We start from the raw sequence: 20,015 nt of genomic DNA, 5'->3' as shown, positions 1-20,015 counted from the left end.
TAACCTACCATTTCGGGGGCTTAGGGCGAGCTCCTCCATGACGGGCTTGATGCGTACCACGGTGAGGGTCTGGCGGGAGACAAGGAGGAGCTATGGAAAGCCCAACCACATCTCCCCACATATGCCCCTATGGGGCAACCCCATGCTCCCTCACCTGAATAGTATCCCAGACCCTTCTCTGTGGGTGAAAAGAGGAATCGTCACTTTAAAGCACATAGTTTATCAGGGTAGGCTAATGACTTTCCAAGAACTGAGACGTACATATGAGCTTCCACTTTCTTTCCAGTTCAGATATTGGCAACTGAAGCACGCCTTTGGGGCTCAGTTTCCTGCCCCTCTGACTCTGGAATCGGACTCCATTGAACATCTTCTGACTTCCAGGGTGATAGGGAGAACCCTGTCGACCTTATATCTTTACCTCATGGTGGAACATGACACTAGTTTGACCAAATCCCGGGAGAAGTGGAGTTCGGACAGGTTTATACAATTTAAATTCCTGCATAGGGCCTACTTCACCCCGCAGAGGCTGGCGCGTATTTACCCCCAAAGGGACCCTAATTGTCAAAGGTGTAAACAGGAGGTGGGCACTTTCTGGCACATGGTCTGGTCATGTCCCAAAATCCAGCCCTACTGGGAGGAAGTGGTTTCTACGCTAAATGCTGTGACCGGGTCGAACCTTCAGGTTGACCCTCAAACCCTACTATTGAGCCATTTGGCAGACGTTGAGGGGGACAGGTACTGCAAACTGTGCCTTACCTTCGCATTGTATTATGCCAGACGCGAGATTCTATTGAGATGGAAACTCGAAGACCCCCCTACCCCTGCCTAGTGGAGGAGATCAGTGAACCTGGTGCTCCCCCTGTATAAGTTGACCTTTGAAAGTAGACAATGCCCAGGGAAATTTGATAAAATTTGGTCTTCCTGGATAGATGCGTCCGCTGATCTTGGTTCCCCCTCCCCCTAACTTTGAGTTGAGCTGAGACGTGGTGGATCCCCCCCCCCCCGGTTGACCGCCCTGTTCTCTCTCTCCCGACCATTTCCTCCCTGCCCCCCCCCCTTCCGTGCCTGCCTGATGGCTGTGAAGTTCCGCTGGGGATGTCCTGTATTTATGATAGAGTAATGGTTACTCCTGTTATCTGTACTGCTGGATTATTAATTTAAGAATGATTACTGGATGACGGTGGTTTTTTCCTTTCTACAACTGTGTAATATCGGATTTACTATTCTTTGCAATGTAATGCTGATTTGTCTAATAAAAATTTTCTGTTAAAAAAAAATGTGCCAGGCCACCCTGTCAAAGGCCTTCTCCGCGTCCGTTGACAACATAAGCAAGGGCCTTCCCTGTACATGCGCCGCATGGATTAAATTGAGGACTCGGGCCGTATTGTCTCTAGCTTCCGACTTATTTTTTTTTTTTGCTTGTTTCCCAAGGTGACCATCTTGGCGTTTGTCAAGAGGGTTGAAAGTGCCTGAAGAGATTGCCTACGGGCACATCACCCTGAAAGCAACCAATATCGTTTGATGTTGGAGGCTAAGAAGAGTCGGGCCTTGTTAGTACCTGGATGGGAGACCGCCTGGGAATACCAGGTGTCGTAGACTTCTTTTTATGTTGTTGGCGTTGACCTGTTTTTTTTCTCGCTTGTTTCCCAAAGTGACCATCTTGGTGTTTGTCAAGAGGGTTGAGAGTGCCTGAAGAGATTTCCTATGGCCACATCACTCTGAAAGCACCCAATCTCGTCTGATCTTGGAGGCTAAGAAGAGTAGGGCCTGGTTAGTACCTGGATGGGAGACCACCTGGGAATACCAGTTATTGTAGGCTTCTTTTTATGTTGTTGGCGTTGATTCGTTTTATTTTTTTCGCTTGTTTCCCAAGGAGACCATCCTGGCATTTGTCAAGAGGGTTGAGAGTGCCCAAAGAGATCGCTTACAGCAGCATCACCCTGAAAGAGCCCTATCTCTTCTCTTCTCTGAGGCTAAGAAGGGTTGGGCCTAGTTAGTACCTGGATGGGAGATGGCGTTGGAATACCAGGTGCCGTATTCTTCTTTTTATGTTGTTGGCGTTGACCTGTTTTTTTTCGCTTGTTTCCCAGGGTGACCATCTTGGCATTTTTCAAGAGAGATGAGAGTGCCCAAAGAGATTGCCTCACCCTGAAAGCGCCCAATCTCCGCTGATCTCAGAGGCTAGAAAGGGTCACGCCTTGTTAATACCTGGATGGGAGACCGCCTGGGAACACTAGGTGCTGTAGGCTTCTTTTTATGTTGTTGGCGTTGACTTGTTTTTTTTGTTTGTTTCCCAAGGTGACCATCTTGGCGTTTGTCAAGAGGGTTAAGCGTGCTTGAAAAAATCTACTATAGCTGCATCACCCTGAAAGAGCCAAATCTCATTTGATCTCAAAGGCTAAGCAGGGTTGGGACCTGGTTAGTACCTGGATGGGAGACCGCCTGGGATTTCTCGATGCCATAGGCTTTTTTTTTAAGTTGTTGGCATTGACTTATTTTTTATTTTTTTTAAATTCTTTTATTAAGTATAAGTAGAACAACATAAATATAACAGTCAACCATACAGCATGACCCAGGGTCACAATTACATGGTAACAAAAAATAGGCAGCCAAATAACTCTGGGTTCTCAGAGGGGAGTCCTACAGTTTCATGCAGAAAAGAGAGAAACCCCACCTCTGACATGTAGTACAGTATAACTAGTGCAGCTCCGTTCGGACAAATGTAATCATGGAGAACAACTGGGACCACAGCGAGCCAGCTTATCATGACCTATGTGAACCAGAGTAAAATATGAGCCGGTCGTGTCCAGAACCCTGGGGTTCTTCTGGGTCCCGAAGGCTAGTAAGGAGACAAGGCATAGTCAAAAGGGAGGACGGGGGGAGAAGAGAGTGCAAAGACGGAGAGAAAGGAGGGGGGGGTGGCAGCGGGGAAAAAAAGAAAAATAAAGACAAAAAGGGAGGGGGGGGGGGAATGCCACCCAGGGCAGACATGGCCTACGTAGGTAAACGTTATATGTTCAGTCATTTTCTGGGACAGGGGCACTGCTCACCTCCCGAATGTAGTCTCGAGTACCAGTAAAATACCTCCAGGGCCTCCATGTAACACTAATGCCGTGTACACACGATCAAACAAGCGGGTGGAAAAGTCCGGCAAACTCAAGTCCGCCGGATAATCCCCCCGTGTGTAGTCTCCGGCATACTTTTTTGACCCGAAAGTACGGCGGACTTAGAAAGTAGTTTTACACTCCAATCTTTCCGCCGGACTCGCATTTCGGCGGACAATCCGGCCGTGTGTGTGCCAGTCCGCCGTACTTTTGAAATGAACGGACTTTTCCCACCCAGAGAAAAGTCCGCTCATTTCGAGCGGGTCTCCAGGTAGGCGGGGCCCGCGAAGGATAGGTCGCTGGACCCGCCGTCTGGTATGGACTTAAAGGGGAACCCCAAGTCCACATCAGACCCTTGTCCGAGCACGCTACCCGGCCGGCCAGGAAAGGGGGGGCGAGCGAGCGCCCCCCCCCCCTCCTGAGCCGTACCAGGCCGCGTGCCCTCAACATGGGGGGTGCCTAGGGGAAGGGGGGCCGCACGGCCCAAAAGCACCTTGTCCCCATGTTGATGAGGACAAGGGCCTCTTCTCGACAACCCTGGCCGTTGGTTGTCGGGGTCTGCGGGCGGGGGGCTTATCAGAATCCGGGAGCCACCCACCCTATGTGAATGAGTATGGGGTAAAATGTACCCCTGCCCATTCACCTGTAAAATAAAGTACAAAAAAACACAACACACAAGGGTTAAAATAGTTTATTGCACAGCTCCGGGGGTCTTCCGTCTTCAGGGGTCTTCTCGCCGGACTCCTCCGCTATCTTCTTGTAGCTCTTTTGCTAGCGGAGGAGCCCGGCTTTCTTCCTCGCCGCCGGCCTCTTCTTCCGACTTCGGGGGTCTTGTCCCCCTCTTCGGTTCTTCTGCCGGGCCACCGCGCCTTCTTCTAGCTCTTTTCCAGTCTTCTGCCGCCGCCGCCTTCCGTTCTTCTGTCCTTCTCTTCTTCTTCTTCATCTTCTTCAGATGTTGCCTCGCTGAGTCCTCCGCTCACAATGAGCCAGGCGGCGGGTCCAGCGACGTATCCTTCGCGGGCCCCGCCTACCTGGAGACGCGCTCAAAATGAGCGGACTTTCTTCCGCGTGTGTGGGCGAGTCCGTTCATTTCAAAAGTAGGGCGGATAGTACGGCGGACTTAGTACGCCGTATTTGTCCACTGAAAAAGTGCCGTGTGGGCAAGTAGCCCGTTCGGAAAGTCTGACGGACGGTCTGGCGGGAAGTCTGCCAGACTAAGTACGTCGGACAGACGGCTACGTGTGTACGCGGCTTAAATGCCTCTTCAGTGTTGTGAAGGGTGGCGGTCAATTCTTTTTTTTTTGTTAAAACAGCACAAGTTTATTGAACAACTCAGTTATAACAAGGCATTACAGTAGGTACAAACATCAGCCACTTCATAGGTGACGGAACAGAACAGAGGTATCAGGAAATATGCTGAGTAGGCAACTCTTAGGGTTAAGTTGAAGGGGTGAACCCATGTGGTCGTGTAGAAACTTGACAATCTGTCCCCAATACTCCTGGACCATTGGGCATTGCCAGAGAAGATGGTAGAAAGTACCAGTCGTACAAGAGCATCTGGGACACTTCGGGTCATAGTCAGGGTGATACTTAGCTATCCGGACAAGGGTGAGATAGGACTTGTGCATCACATAGTACTGCGTTAGTCGGTCAGGTAGGTTAAGCGAAGCCTGTTTAATGTTCTCAAGGGCATCCTCCCATTCCTCCCCATCAAAGGGACCTATATCCTCTTCCCATCTCAACCTAGCCCGTTCAGTGATTTGCGCCACCAAGCGGGCCCGGAGTAGGCTGTATAGAGTCGAGATCAATTTAGTCGGTTCGTCCCCCATAATTACATCTGTCAAAGCCAACGACTGTACATTCGGGAAGTCATGAGCAAATTGCGCACGGAGCGCGTGTCGCAATTGCAAGTAGCGAAAGTGCATATGAGGGGGTATGTTAAATTCCACTTGTAGGGAGGGAAAATCCCTTACGCCCATAGGAGACACCACCTGGTGCAGATAAAGTATCCCCCTAGAAGCCCACAAGTCTACATATGGTAAGCCAAACAACTCACGAAGTAGGGGGTTGCGCCATAACGGTGTATGTGAGTGGTGATAGTGAGCTCCCAGTAATCTAAGGGCTAGCTTCCAAATACTCTGGTGGTGTGGCAGGATCCGGAACCGGGCATCCCTAACCCCACCACCCCGAAAAATCATCTGAAGTGGAGTGTCAACAGGGGATTCAGCCCTCCCGCCCACTAAGGCCTGGTATCTGTGACTATCCGCTCTATGGAGGTGATAAAAATGGGAAACCTGGGCTGCTATGTAGTATGTGTGGAAATCAGGGAGAGCCAATCCCCCCATAGAGGTCGGGTTTTCAAGTGTGTTCCATGTCAACTTATGTCTAGAGGGGCCCCAGATAAAGGTGTTTAAGACACCGTCTAATGTTTTAAAGAACGCCACAGGGACCATGACAAGGGAATGCCAAAGTACATAAAGGAGTTTCGGCAGGAGGATCATTTTAGTAATATTGATCCGTCCCATAACCCCAATGGGGAGACAGGACCATGCCTTAGTCTTCTCCCGCACATACAGAAGCAGTGGTTCAAGATTGAGATTAATATACTCCCTGGGCTCCCTCGTAACCTGCACTCCCAAATACTGGATGGAGGATACCCTGGAGAGCGGGAGAGAAGCCGCACTCCGGTCCGGGGGGAACAAGTCAATGGGTAAAACCTGTGACTTGGTCCAATTAATACGCAGACCGGAATGACCACCAAACTCCTCTATGACCCCCAGGGCAGCTCCCAACGACTGACCCTAGTCCTCTAAATACAGTAAAGTATCATCTGCATACATACTCACCGACTCCACCAGAGAGCCGCGTCAGAGGCCTACTACAGCCGGGTGTGCCCGAAGTGCAGCAGCCAACGGTTCTGCCGCCAAAGCATATAGCATATAGCATAGGAGAGAGTGGACAACCCTGACGTGTGCCACGGCCCAACTGAAAGGGGTCCGACACCTATCCATTAACCGCTACTCTAGCCATTGGGCGATAGTATAGGAGAGTAATCCATTTAATAAAATTGGGGCCAAACCCAAATTTACCCAAGCATTCCCAAAGATAATTCCACTCAATGGAATCAAACGCCTTAGCGGCATTCAGTGACAGCACCACCCTCGATCCCACTCTGTCATGCTCAGCCTGGATATTCATATATAACCGACGGATATTAATGGCCGTGTTTTTCCCGGGCATAAATCCCGTTTGATCAGGGTGAATAAGTGATAGGATGATGCCACTCAAACGGGTGGCAAGTACTTTAGCCAAAATTTTAATATCTGCTTGGAGCAGCGAGATGGGGCGGTAGGAATCCGGGGAGTGGGGATCCTTTCCTGGCTTGGGTATCACTATAATAACTGCCTGCCTTAGAGTATCAGGTAGGGACTCGGATTCAAATATGTGTGTATATAATCTCAACAATTCTGGCACTAGTATCTCAGAGTAGTGGGCATAAAAATCCAGAGGAATACCATCCAGTCCAGGGGCCTTAGCCGCTGCAAGGGATGCCACCGCTAGCTTAATCTCATCTGCCGATATCGGGGCCTCAAGAGACTCAACCTGAGCCTCGGACAGGTGGGGAAGAGAGACAGCTCGGAGGTATGCCCCGTCTCAGTCCTCGGCCTATGTACCTGCGACTCATAGAGGGCAGCATAGTAAGCACGAAACATGGTGGCCACTGTTGGCGGATCAGTCACCTCCGCACCCCCATTGTCAGTCAACGAAACCACCACCGGGGGCTTGGAGTCCCGATGCGCCAAGTAGGCCAACAACTTTCCCGCCCTCTCTCCCTGTTCAAACACCCGTTGCTTAACAAAAAACAACTTTTGCTTAGCCTGTTCAGTGTGGAGGTGATCTACTATCCTTGTGTGGTGTCTTAATATCTGGGCCTTAGCAGGTGTGGGGTCAGTGGTGAAGTCAGTGGTCACCGAGTCCAGCTCCCGTAGGGCATTAGACAGCAAAGTCTTGGAGGTACGCTTCAACCGGTTTATCCGGTGTGTTAAAGTGGAGCGTACGTGCAGTTTAAAAGCCTCCCAGGTACAATCAACCGGAGCCGTTCCCTGATTAGTAGTAAAGAAAAACCGCCATTCATCCCCTAAGTCTTCGCTGTCACTCAAGGCGGTTAACCAGAAGGGGTGAAGCTGCCATGGTTTCGGTCCAGTAGGCCGGGTCAAGGAAAAAGTTGCCCAGCAAGGGGCGTGGTCTGACAATGATCTAGCATAATAGCCCGTGTCTACTAGCCTGGGTAACAACTGGGCGGACACAGCAATATAATCAATGCGTGACATGGTGGAGTGAGTTGCAGAGAAACAGGAGTAAACACGTTTAGCCTGATATTTAAATCGCCATAGATCTGTAAGAGAGAATTCCTGAAACGTGAAACCTAGGCCAGTGTCCCCCTGTGGATGGTCCCCTCGAGTAGAGCTCATTCTATCCACCCCTGGATTCAAAACCTTATTAACATCTCCCAGCCAAATCGCTGGGACATTAGGGTGTTGAGCCATAAAAAATAATCCCTCTGTAATTAGTCTATGATCGTAGGGCGGGGGTACGTAATGGGCGAGAATAATGTACTATTCGCCGTGCAATAAGCAGTGTATAAATATATATCTGCCCTGTGGGTCTGTCTGTAAAGAAACCAAGGAAAACTGTGCCGTCTTAGATATCAATACAGACACCCCGCGAGAATAGGACGTATGGGTGGCGTGGTAGGCCCAGCCAATCCACGGGCGACGCAAAGCTATTAGCAATCTCCCAGTTACATGCGTCTCCACCAGAACTGTGATATCCGCTCTATAAGTTTTATGACACCCAAACACTGCCGCCCTCTTAATTTTATCCCGAATTCCCCTGACATTCCACGTCAGTAACTTAAGGGTCCCCATGGCATGGTCTCAGCCAATATCACAAGGAGAAAAATAGTACCCACACCACCTGACAAAACAGTATCCATCCCCATATTTATCAGAGTAGACATAAGACATTTGTCTGTTCCATAACCAAATAAAGCTTGTGCCATAAACTAAGCATAGAACATAACATACTGTAACATAACAACTACAACCCATCCCCACCCTCCCTGCTCTCAGCCACCCCAACTTGGCTGGAGCTCCCTTCCCAAAACAAACCATATAACACTAGGCAATGTCAGTAACAATAAGCCACGGGGGTGGACTTTGCCAGATATGGACCCAGTGACAAGACCAAATCCTCTCTCGTCATAACCCGGCTTGTAGGCCGGAGCCGGACCATGCGTCCATTTCCCACCCCACTCCCATTGGTGCGGTGCCCAGTTCAGCAGCGGGACATAGCAGTCCAGTAAAGGGCATGTATCAGGAGAAAGTCAAAGTTCTGCAGTCCCATGCAGCAAGTCCAGATGACCCGCAACCCCACCACCCACCCAGGGAAAGGGCCCAATAAAGCCCGCCAAGTGGGCCCCCCAAACTAACAGGGAGGGGGAAGGGGTACTGTGTAACAAACCAGGGGGATGCCCGCAGAGCGTGGCCATAGGCAGCAGCAAATGTTCAGTCCACAAGAGTAACGGCCATCCATTGTAGAGAGGGGGAACATAAGTATCAATTCAGGGACTGAGGTTAGTGAACCACGCATAGGCAGTCCAACAGCGATCTGCTTGCACACGGGCAAATAGAAAGGGGGGAGCAGATAGAGTACTCACAAATCCTCCAACGATTTTAGTCCCGAGGTGGCCGATTTCGAGCCGCGTCTCTCTGGTCCAACCAGGATACCGCCATCTCAGGATCTTCAAAAAAGTAGGCCCTATCTTCCCCCATAACGCGGAGTCTGGCCGGGTACAACATGGCATATTTGAGGTGATGTGCCCTGAGGCGCCGCTTAACTTCCACGAATCGGGAACGACGTTTTTGAACTTCTGCGGAGAAGTCGGGAAACACCGATATATGTCCGTTCTGAAACGGGATGTTGCCTTTTTCTCGGGTAAGGCGAAGGATAGCATCCCTATCTCGGTAGTTTAGCAGCTTAGCAATGCACGTGCGGTGAGGTGCCCCCTCCGGCGGCGGGCGGGCAGGCATTCTGTGGGCCCTTTCGATAATAAAGGAGGTAGAGAACGCCTCCCTACCATAGGCCTTGATCAGGAGAGATTCCAGAAATGTCGCCGGGTCAGCCCCCTCTGAGCCCTCCGGTAGGCCGATGAATCGGAGGTTAGATCTGCGGGCCCTATTCTCGATGTCATCCTGTTTCTGCGCCAGCTGCTGGAGTTGTCTTTGCACATCCTCCTGGGCATGCTGCAGAGGGAACAGGACATCTTCAGCCTGACTGATCTGGGTTTCAGCTTCCTTCACTCTGTCACGCAGTTTAGCCATGTCTTGCCGGATAAGTGAGACGTCCACCTTGACCTCCTCAAACTTAGTTGTCAGTGTGGCCTGGCAGGTAGAAATCGCCTCAAGCACCTTCGCCGTGTCTGAGGTAGCAGGTTCTGCAGCCGGAGGGGACTGTCCGCCATGTTGGCCCTCATGAAGTTAGAGAAAATATATTTATGGTAGTCTAGCTTTATATAAATGGCTATTTCTCAGATTAAATAGTTATAGATATTTAATTCTTTATAGATTTTTAAAAATAAAAATAACATCTATTGTTTGGTATCTTCGATACCTGACGAATGCCTGCCTACATAGATGAGATGTTTGGTGTTTGTATTTGTAGAATGCCAGTTCGGGAATGTAACATTTTTCATCATATATGCGATTTATTCCATTGTCGTAATGTAATAATGCAATAAAGTTATTTTATCCCCGTTAGGCACTGCGTTCTGCCCGAGTCTTATTTGCGCTCCACACACTTCGGAAGTGATGTGATTACGTTCGCCTCACTTCCTCTGTGTGAGAGACGGCCATGATATGCGGCGCGTTCCACCCTATGTTTATTTGCATGCCACGCAGTCCGGATGTGGGGCGTTCGCATCTACCTCACGTCCGGCAACGAAGGTTGGCTTTTTTACGGCCGGTTACTGATTGACTGATTGGCTGACTGACGACCGTAACAAACGCATTTATGTTCGCGCCAATTGCTGTTTCCCTTGTGATTGGCTACAGTACATACTAACCCAGAAGCATTTGTTCGTCTTCCTGGGAAAGATACGATCGGACTTATAGTCCTTGCAGCTGTTTTAACTGCTTTTTTAATACAATATTTTTACTTTTTATAAGAGGTCCACTTTGGCCATAAATTTTGGACTTGTATATAATTTAATTTAATATAAGTTAACCTTGGCTTATTGGAATGGTTTCATAATGAGGTGTGGAACGCATGCTGGCGGCCATTTTATACCGGAAATTAACTCCGGTGACACGGGCTGAATGAATCTGTGCCTAATTGGGGGTCTTGGGATTTAAGTGAGTGAGTTGCAGCTGAGTAGTACCCCAGATGACGTCTTCTACGACGAAACGCGTCGGGACTCTGCTGCAATTGTGTTTTATCCTGTTAAGCGCTCAAACTACTGTACACATGTGAGTTTTGTACTTTTATTTTCTATTTGTTTCTATAAAAACGGAATTACGCTATTTTTGGTCCCTGTTTTTTTCTTCGTATGTTCTTAACATGCCTATGGGTATATCTGGCTGGAGTCAAAATACCTCTCAACATATGAAGTGATTGCCTATATTTGAGGTCCCCCTGGATAACTGGTTGCTGGGAGAATCTGCACATAGTTGCAAAAGCTTGTATGATCCCCCAAATGTAAATTTGTGAGGATCCATTAACTCCGGTAAGCCTTCAATTCGCCTGGTGACGGGAACCTCACGAGACTAATGCATGAACCTTTTTGAAAGGAGGTGTAATATATTTCCTACACACTTGTGGACTATACAAAGACACCATACACAAAGGACTCTGTATTTTACTATTGGGACTTTGTTTTTTTCCCCTTTTTTTCTTCCCTTACTTTGTCTCTTGGACGTTTTTGGTAAAACTTTCTTTTTTATTTTTTTTTATTTTTTTTGAGTCACTTATATATGCAATTTATGTAAGAATCTATGTGTTATGAGCACTATTTTATAGTGGGATTTTTTCACTGTAATGATATAATTCTACACTTATAAGTAAGATTATGGATATTTGATATTTTGAAGCTTTGAGAAGCGCTACACTTTTTCATAACATTGCTTACGTTACACTTGATGTGTTAGCAGCTCTCTTGTGTGGCTTATTTATTTTTTGGTAAGAATAGCACAGTGTTTTGTTACAAAAATTTCTGTCACGCAGTTTAGCCATGTCTTGCCGGATAAGTGAGACGTCCACCTTGACCTCCTCAAGCTTAGTTGTCAGTGTGGCCTGGCAGGTAGAAATCGCCTCAAGCACCTTCGCCGTGTCTGAGGTAGCAGGTTCTGCAGCCGGAGGGGACTGTCCGCCATGTTGGCCCTCGTGGTCCCGCCGGAATTTTTCAAGAGATGCCGCCGCTGCAGACTGCTTCTTCGTCGGAGACATCGTCCCAAGTTATACACGGGAAAGTAACGGGTATTACACCGGTAAAGTTGCAGGTAAAATAGTCAGTGGGCATCCAGGATCACTGCAGGAGATCGCGGTAGGAGCGGAGCTCAGGTCACAAGCGTCCTACTCCAGGCCACGATCCCCTGGCGGTCAATTCTTCCATCCGGAGAATATGATTGACTTTGGAATACCACAGCACCTTGGATGGGGGCTGAGGCTGCCTCCACAGTGTGGGAATGCAGCCCCGGGCGGCGTTCAGGAGTTGCATCGTGAGGGTTTTTTTGTATTTTCGAACAGGCTGTTCGGTCAAGTGTAGAAGGCACGCTGCTGGGTTGTCTGCGATATCTACATTTGTGAGAGTTTTTATCGTCCCGGTCACCTCCACCCAAAAGTTGCTCAAGGCCGGGCATGCCCAGAAAATGTGTCCCATGGTCCCCGTATCTGAATTGCACCTCCAACAAACATCCGGGATCGATCTATTCATTTTATTCAGAAGGTAGGGGACTCTATACCAGCATGAGACTATCTTGTATCCTGATTCTTGATATTGGTTTGCGATGGAAGCTTTATGTACTAAGGTCAGGATCTTCCCTATCTGTTGTGGGGTAAATGTGATGCCTAAGTCCCTCTCCCATTTGTGGATAAATGGTGGGGTCGACTCCTCCTCCTGACTACTCAATAGGTTGTACAGGAGGGAGAGGGTGTGTCGCACAGGTTCCCTTTTGTGACAGATGGATTCATAGGGCGTCAGGTCTCTAGGAGTGTAGGGGGCCCTTTGTATGGCCAGAAGAAAGTGACGAAGTTGATAAGCACTAAACAAGTCAAGCGGAGGGTCAGAAAGCTCAGTGACAGTTTGCGTGGTCGGGAGCCCTCCCGAGGGCCACACCTCTCCCAGACGCTGTTTCCCCACCACTGTCAACTGTCGCAGTTTCTTGTTGGTAAATCCCGGTGAGAAGTCTGGATTACCTATAACCGGATTCATTGGTGACGGCAGGGGAGCAATGTGTGTGCAGCGGAACAACCTCCGCACAACAGCCAATGTAGCTCCCACTACGGGGTGATCTCTGAGGTCTTTTGGTAGGGAGGACAGGAGCCACGGGGAGGTCAATAGGGGAATGGATCCATCCTCAATCTCCATCTCCACCCACTGCTTGTGTGGGCCATTACAATGCCAATCAACGACTCTCGCTAGCAGAGTCGCTCTGTAGTATTGTCTCAGATCTGGGAGACCCAGACCCCCCTTGTCCTTTGGTCTGGCAAGCAATTGCAAACGGGCTCTGGGTGGTTTGCACGCCCAAATAAAGTCCCGGAGCAGCACCTGCAGTTGTCTGAAAAAAATTGGGGGTAACCGGATCAGTAATGTCTGGAACAAGTATAAGATCCGCGGGAGGGCCGTCATTTTGAATGCATTACAGCGCCCGAACCAGGTCAGTGTTAAAGCATGCCAGTTTCCCAAATCAGATTTCAGTCTATTCAGGAGAGGGACAAAATTAAGCGGGTACAATTGCGCCAAATCCGCTGCGATGTCAACGCCCAGGTAACGTATAGATTTTTCAGCTCAGTAGAATGGAAAAGCAGAGCGTAGCCTCTTGGCCTCACCATCCGGGACCGATATATTCAATACAGCCGACTTGGCGCAATTGATTTTATAGTTTGATAGGCTGCCGTATCGCCGGAGAGCCGCGAGTATATTGGGAAGCGAAATGTGTGGATTGGAGACGAAAGAAATTAGATCGTCAGTGTACGGCGCAATTTTGTGGTGTGCCGAGGGTTTGGATATGCCAGTAATATTCGGGTCATTCCAAACGTGACACATAAGTGGTTCCAGTGTCAGAATAAAAATGAGGGGAGACAGAGGGCACCCCTGCCTCGTCCCATTAGTGATGGGGAAAGAGTCCGAGCACCACTCGTTCACCCGTACCGCTGCCGACGGCGTGGAGTAAAGCGACATTACCCAGCTCATCATGTTGGGGCCAAGACCTATATGTTCCAGGGTGGCCTGCATAATGTGCCAGGCCACCCTGTCAAAGGCCTTCTCCACGTCCGTTGACAACATAAGCAAGGGCCTTCCCTGTACAGGCACCGCATGGATTAAATTGAGGACTCGGACCGTATTATCTCTAGCTTCCAACTTATTTTTTATTTTTTTGCTTGTTTCCCAAGGTGACCATCTTGGCGTTTGTCAAGGGGGTTGAAAGTGCCTGAAGAGATTGCCTACGGGCACATCCCCCTGAAAGCACTCGATCTCGTTTGATGTTGGAGGCTAAGAAGAGTTGGGCCTTGTTAGTACCTGGATGGGAGACCGCCTGGAAACACCAGGTGTCATAGACTTCTTTTTATGTTGTTGGCGTTGACCTGTTTTTTTTCCGCTTTTTTCTCAAAGTGACCATCTTGGTGTTTGTCAAGAGGGTTGAGAGTGCCTGAAGAGATTGCCTATGGACACATCACTCTGAAAGCACCCAATCTCATCTGATTTTGGAGGCTAAGAAGAGTCGGGTCTGGTTAGTATCTGGATGGGAGACCACCTGGGAATACCAGTTATTGTAGGCTTCTTTTTATGTTGTTAGCATTGATTCGTTTTTTTTTTTTCCGCTTGTTTCCCAAGGTGACCATCTTGGCATTTGTCAAGAGGGTTGAGAGTGCCCAAAGAGATCGCTTACAGCAGCATCAACCTGAAAGAGCCCTATCTCTTCTCTTCTCTGAGGCTAAGAAGGGTTGGGCCTAGTTAGTACCTGGATGGGAGATGGCGTTGGAATACCAGGTGCCGTATTCTTCTTTTTATGCTGTTGACATTGACCTGTTTTTTTTTTCGCTTGTATCTCAAGGTGACTATCTTGGCATTTGTCAAGAGGGTTGAGAGTGCCCAAAGAGATTGCCTATGGGCACATAACCCTGAAAGCGCCCGATCTCCTCTGATCTTAGAGGCTAAACAGGGTTGGGCCTTGCTAGTACCTGGATTGGAGACCACCTGGGAATACTAGGTGCTGTAGGCTTCTTTTTATGTTGTTCGCCTTGACCTGTTTTTTTTTTTTCACTTTTTTCCCAAGGTGACCATCTCAGCATTTGTCAAGAGGGTTGAGAGTGCCGGAAGATCACCTACGGCCCCATCACCCTGAAAGCGCCCAATCTCGTCTGATCTCGGAGGCTAAACAGTGTCGGGCCTGGTTAGTACCTGGATGGGAGACCACCTGGAAATACCAGGTGCCATAGGCTTCTTTTTATGTTGTTGGCTTTGACCTGTTTTTTTCGCTTGTTTCTCAAGGCGACCATCTTGGCGTTTGTCAAGAAGGTTGGGCGTGTCTTGAAGAGAACACTTACGGCCACATGACCCTGAAAGCACCCGATCTCGTCTGATTTCAGAGGCTAAGCAGCGTCAGGCCTGGTTAGTACCTGGATGGGAGACTGCCTGGGAAGACCAGGTGACATAGAAGGACCTGGTCTGGTTAGTGTCTTGATTGGGAGATCGCCTGGGAATGCCGTAGGCTTCTTTTTATGTTGTTGGCTTTGACCTGTTTTTTTTAGCTTGTTTCCCAAGGTGACCATCTTGGCCTTTGTCAAGAGGCTTCAGAGTGCCCAAAGAGAGTGGCTACGGCCAAATCACCCTGAGAGAGCCCAATCTCATCTGATCTCAGAGGCTAAGCAGCGATGGGCCTGGTTAGTACCTGGATGGGAGACAGCCTGGGAATACCAGGTGCCGTAGGCTTCTCATTATGTTGTCGGCGTTGACCTGTTTTTTTTCCCTTGTTTCCCAAGGTGACCATCTTGGCATTTGTCAAGAGGGTTGAGAGAGCCCAAAGAAATCTCCTACGGCCACATCACCCTGAAAGCGCCCGATCTCATCTGATCTCAGAGGCTAAGCAGGGTCCGGCCTGGATAGTACCTAATTAGAGGTGCTGTAGGAATCTTTTTAGATTGTTGGCTTTGACCTGTTTTTCTTTCACTTGTTTCCCAAGGTGACCATTTTAGCATCAGTCAAGAGTTTTGAGTATGTCCCGAAGCGTTCACCTAAGGTCACATCACCCTAAAAAGCGCCCGATCTCAGAGGCTAAGCAGGGTCGGGGTCAGATGGGGCCAGTTATTATACTTTCTCATCCTTAAAGACACGTAAGGATCCTGAAGAACGATAGAAACCTAGTCACGTCGTTGCTGATATTTCATGTTTACAGCAATCATCTCATCTAATTGCTATTCCGACATTCTGCCTTGGTATTACTTTGCAACGCTCTCTTGAACAATGTAAAGGTAAGCTAGATATTTTGTGTATTTCCACTTAAACTCGACTTGTATATACTGTATCAATATTATCCATTCTAATTTTGCTAAATTAGATTGTAGAGTTTGCTATGTCTAAATCCAGGTTACCTACTCACCTTTATTACGTATACTGCTAATTTTAGGATAATACAAAATCATCTTATTGATTCTTTACACGCTGCACATATTAAGAGTAATGCAATGCTACCGTGAAAAGTGTAATTGCTCTTCTCACATTTAGCTGGTATCTCTCTGCTATAGTAAACTGAATTTGTACTACAACGATCACTCATCTAATATCAGTCCACTCAGTCCTACCGGGATAACTTTTACATTTAGAGTAATGAAATTATTTCTCAGTCATTTTGAAGCTACTGCAACTAACGCTTCCGATCTCTTTTCAACTGAAATACTTAATCTCTGCTATTGCAGAATATTTAGCTGCTTAGCTCACACTTTGCTGTACGTAGCCGTGTTAACAGTATTAATATCTGTAAGTGACCAATGGGGATTGACATTTCATCTCTAATTCATATTCACGTTTCTAATGCAGTTTGTCTTTTTGCCATGTCATCCTCTGCCAGGTATTACCCTTTCTCATCCTTATGCTATATTTGGCGTATATTCACTACATGATTAAAGACACGTAATGAACCTGATTAATAAAAACCTACACACGTCGTTGCTGTTATTTAGTGTATTTCCACTTAAACCCGACCTGTATATACTGTCTCAATATTAATCTTACGGTAGTTATTTTGCTATATTTATTATTAGAATAAACAGATTACTATCTCTAAATCCTGGTAAATCAACTCACACAAAATCTTATTTCTACCTTACACGCAGCACATTTTAAGATATTAACACTTAGCCGGTATCTCTCTGCAATAGTAAACGAAATGTGTAGATCACTCATCTAATATCGTCTTCTCAGTGCTACCGGAACAACTTTAAAATTTAGAGTAATGCAACGATTTCTCAGTTTTATGAAGCTACTGCAACTAACGCTTTGGATCTCTTTCCTGTTAAATTACGCTCTGCAATATTAAGCCATGTAAATTGTCCTATTGGTCTGCTAACAATGCTATGTATAATAATACAAATCTTTCAAAAGCAGTATCGTCTCAGTGCAATACTTACACTCTGCATAATAAATATGAATAATTCGAATAATGCTAATAATAAAGTTGTCTAAAACTCGGCTATAAGTAGAGAATAAAACTATCTTACATCAAAATAAACCATGTACTGCCAAACCAATAGCGGCCAATTGCTTAACGTCTATCAGTTAATGACTTAACAAAATAAACAGCACTCTTTTGCTCTATTTTGTATAATTGTAGTTCTCCACATTAACTGTCACATTGATAACTGAAAACACCCCACTATTTAACAGCACCAAAATATGAAAAAAGGACTGTAACTCTTTACATGTTTCTGAAGTAGTTGCATTAGCAAAAAATAAAGTCCTGTCTTCTTTACACGCTAGCCTTTCTGTATACTATATAGATTAGCCTCTCTGTCTTCTGTATGCACGTGCCCGTAATCTATATACACTAGCCTGCCTTCTTTTTACAATAGTCTCGGTGTCCCAGCCTCTCTGCATACACTAGCCTCACTGAATTCCCCAGACTGTATACACAAGCCTATCTGTAAAAATGAGACTGCCTTTTGTACTCATTAGCCTCTCTGTATAAACTAGCTGGTCTTCTGCATACTCTAGCCTCTCTGTGTAACACAGTCTCTCTCTGGATTCCCTAGCCTCCATCTCTGCATACCCAGGACCTTCCTCTGTATAATCTAGCCTATATGTATACACTAGCCTGTCTTTTGTACAAATTAGCCTCTCTGTAGCCGGTCTTCTGTATACACGAGCCTCACTGTCTACTCTTGGTTGTCTTTTGTATACACTAGCATCTCTTTATACATTATCTCTCTGTATACCCAAGCCTCTCTGTATACACTAGTCCGCCTGTATACACTAGCAAGTCTGCATACACTAGCCTCTCCGTGTAGCCCAGCCTCTCTCTTTGTATACCCTAGATTAGCCTCTCTGTATAAACTAGCCGTTCCTCTGTATACACTAGTCCATCTGTATACACTAGCAAGTATGCGTACTCTAGCCTCTCTCTCTGTATACCTTAGCCTCCATCTCTGCATACCCAGGACGTTCTTCTGTATAATCTAGCCTATCTGTATACACTAGCCTATTTGTATACACTAGCCTGTCTTTTGTACACATTAGCCTCTCTGTATAATCTAACCGGTCTTCTGTATACACTAGTCCGCCTGTATACACTAGCAAGTATGCATACTCTAGCCTCTCTCTCTGTGTACCCTAGCCTCCATCTCTGCATACCCAGGACGTTCTTCTGTATAATCTAGCCTATCTGTATACACTAGCCTGTCTTTTGTACACATTAGCCTCTCTGTATAAACTAGCCGGTCCTCTGTATACACTAGTCCATCTGTATACACTAGCAAGTCTTTGTAACCAAGCCTCTCTCTCTGCATACCCTAGCCTCCATCTCTTGTATAACCAGGACCTTCTTCTGTATAATCTAGCCTATCTGTATACACTAGCCTGTCTTTTGTACACATTAGCCTCTCTGTATAAACTAGCCGGTCTACTGTATACACTAGTCCATCTGTATACTCTAGCAAGTCTACATACTCCTGCCTCTCTGTGTAACCCAGCCTCTCTCTCTCTGTATACCCTAGCCTCCATCTCTGCATACCCAGGACGTTCTTCTGTATAATCTAGCCTATCTGTATAAACTAAACTGTCTTTTGTACACATTAGCCTCTCTGCATAAACTATCCGGTCCTCTGTATACACTAGTCCGTCTGTATACACTAGCAAGTATGCATACTCTAGCCTCTCTCTCTGTATACCCTAGCCTCCATCTCTGCATACCCAGAACGTTCTTCTGTATAATCTAGCCTATCTGTATACACTAGTGTATACAGACGGACTAGTGTATACAGAGGACCGGCTAATGTGTACAAAAGACAGGCTAATGTATACAGATAGGCTAGATTATACAGAAGAACATCTGGTGGCAGTTTTATGCACTCCCTGGCCCCCACCCATTCATAATCCTTGCCGACCTTTCCTTCCGCTGCTCACAGGAACACACTGGATGACTTGTCTAATTAACCAACTTGTACAAGACACCGCTATCCTCCTGTCTGACACCGGCCCCCCTTGGAGGCTTTACCCCTCACTGTTTGGGTGGTCCCTGCCTCCCACTGGATGCTCCACATATACCCACTTTACAGGACACGGGGCTGTCATGCCGGTGGCATCTCCCATTGGAGGAAGGGATGATGGCCCCAACCCCTTGGCAGCAGGTTCTTTCATGTACAGACCAGGGCGGCTCATCTTCCCTTCTGGAGTCTTGACCTTAGAGGAGGGAGTTGCACTTTGGGGGGTCTGAGTGATACCTAGTGCGCTGTACTGGAAGGGCTTGACATTCCCGCATATGTGTCCCCTCCCCCTGGTTGCGCCCCTCGTCCCCCCCCTCTGGCCCCCACCTACTCTTTGCCGACATTGTCTTCTGCAGCTTTCGGGGACCCTGGATGACTTATTTATTGAGCCTATTGGTATGAGACACTGCTTCCCTCCAGTGTGACTCTGGACCCCCCTGGAGGATTTACCCCTTACTGTTTGGGCGGTCCCAGCCTCCCTCGGGATGCTCTTCACAGCCCCCGATGGCGATGCAGGAGAGACACTAATTGGCGGGCCCCAGGACTGCTGCTCGGGGGAAGTCTCCCGTTGGATGGAGGGATGGTTGCCCCAGCCCCTTGCCTGCTGGATTTTCCATGCACCGACCAGGGCTGCTCCTCTTTCATCTTGATGCGGTGACCATGGAGGGGAGGAGTTGAAATTTATGGGGTCCGGGTGGTTGCTGGTGGGAGTGCGCTAAAGGACTTGACATTTCCGCATGGGTGTCCCCTCTCCCCTGTCTCCACCCTCCCCCCCCTTCCCACCCTTCCCTTCCCTCCTTTCCCTCCCTCCTTTCCCTCCCTCTTTCCCCCCTTCCACCCCCCCCTTTTCCCCCCTTCCCTGCCCCTTTCCCCCCGGGGCGTGGACGGGGGAGAGGGGGTAAGGAGAGGACAATCTGCCAAAGGGAGAAATGCATTTGT

General features: G+C 47.9%; 5 pseudogenes; all 5 read left to right on the top strand.

Annotated features, from left to right (window-relative positions):
- Positions 1 to 1,700: 1,700 nt before the first annotated feature.
- LOC143946805 (5S ribosomal RNA) lies at positions 1,701 to 1,819 on the top strand (annotated as a pseudogene).
- Positions 1,820 to 14,040: 12,221 nt separating this feature from the next.
- Positions 14,041 to 14,159, top strand: LOC143948159 (5S ribosomal RNA; annotated as a pseudogene).
- A 324-nt stretch (positions 14,160 to 14,483) lies between these two features.
- LOC143949996 (5S ribosomal RNA) lies at positions 14,484 to 14,602 on the top strand (annotated as a pseudogene).
- Positions 14,603 to 14,703: 101 nt separating this feature from the next.
- On the top strand, positions 14,704 to 14,822 carry LOC143948205 (5S ribosomal RNA; annotated as a pseudogene).
- A 371-nt stretch (positions 14,823 to 15,193) lies between these two features.
- Positions 15,194 to 15,312, top strand: LOC143949322 (5S ribosomal RNA; annotated as a pseudogene).
- Positions 15,313 to 20,015: the final 4,703 nt, after the last annotated feature.

Source organism: Lithobates pipiens, unplaced genomic scaffold (genome assembly GCF_037356315.1).
Source record: "Lithobates pipiens isolate NorthernLeopardFrog02 unplaced genomic scaffold, aLitPip1_a1.2 Scaffold_30, whole genome shotgun sequence".
Taxonomy (NCBI): domain Eukaryota; kingdom Metazoa; phylum Chordata; class Amphibia; order Anura; family Ranidae; genus Lithobates; species Lithobates pipiens.
Note: the sequence above shows the minus strand (reverse complement) of the source record. Positions and strands in the feature narration are given on the sequence as shown.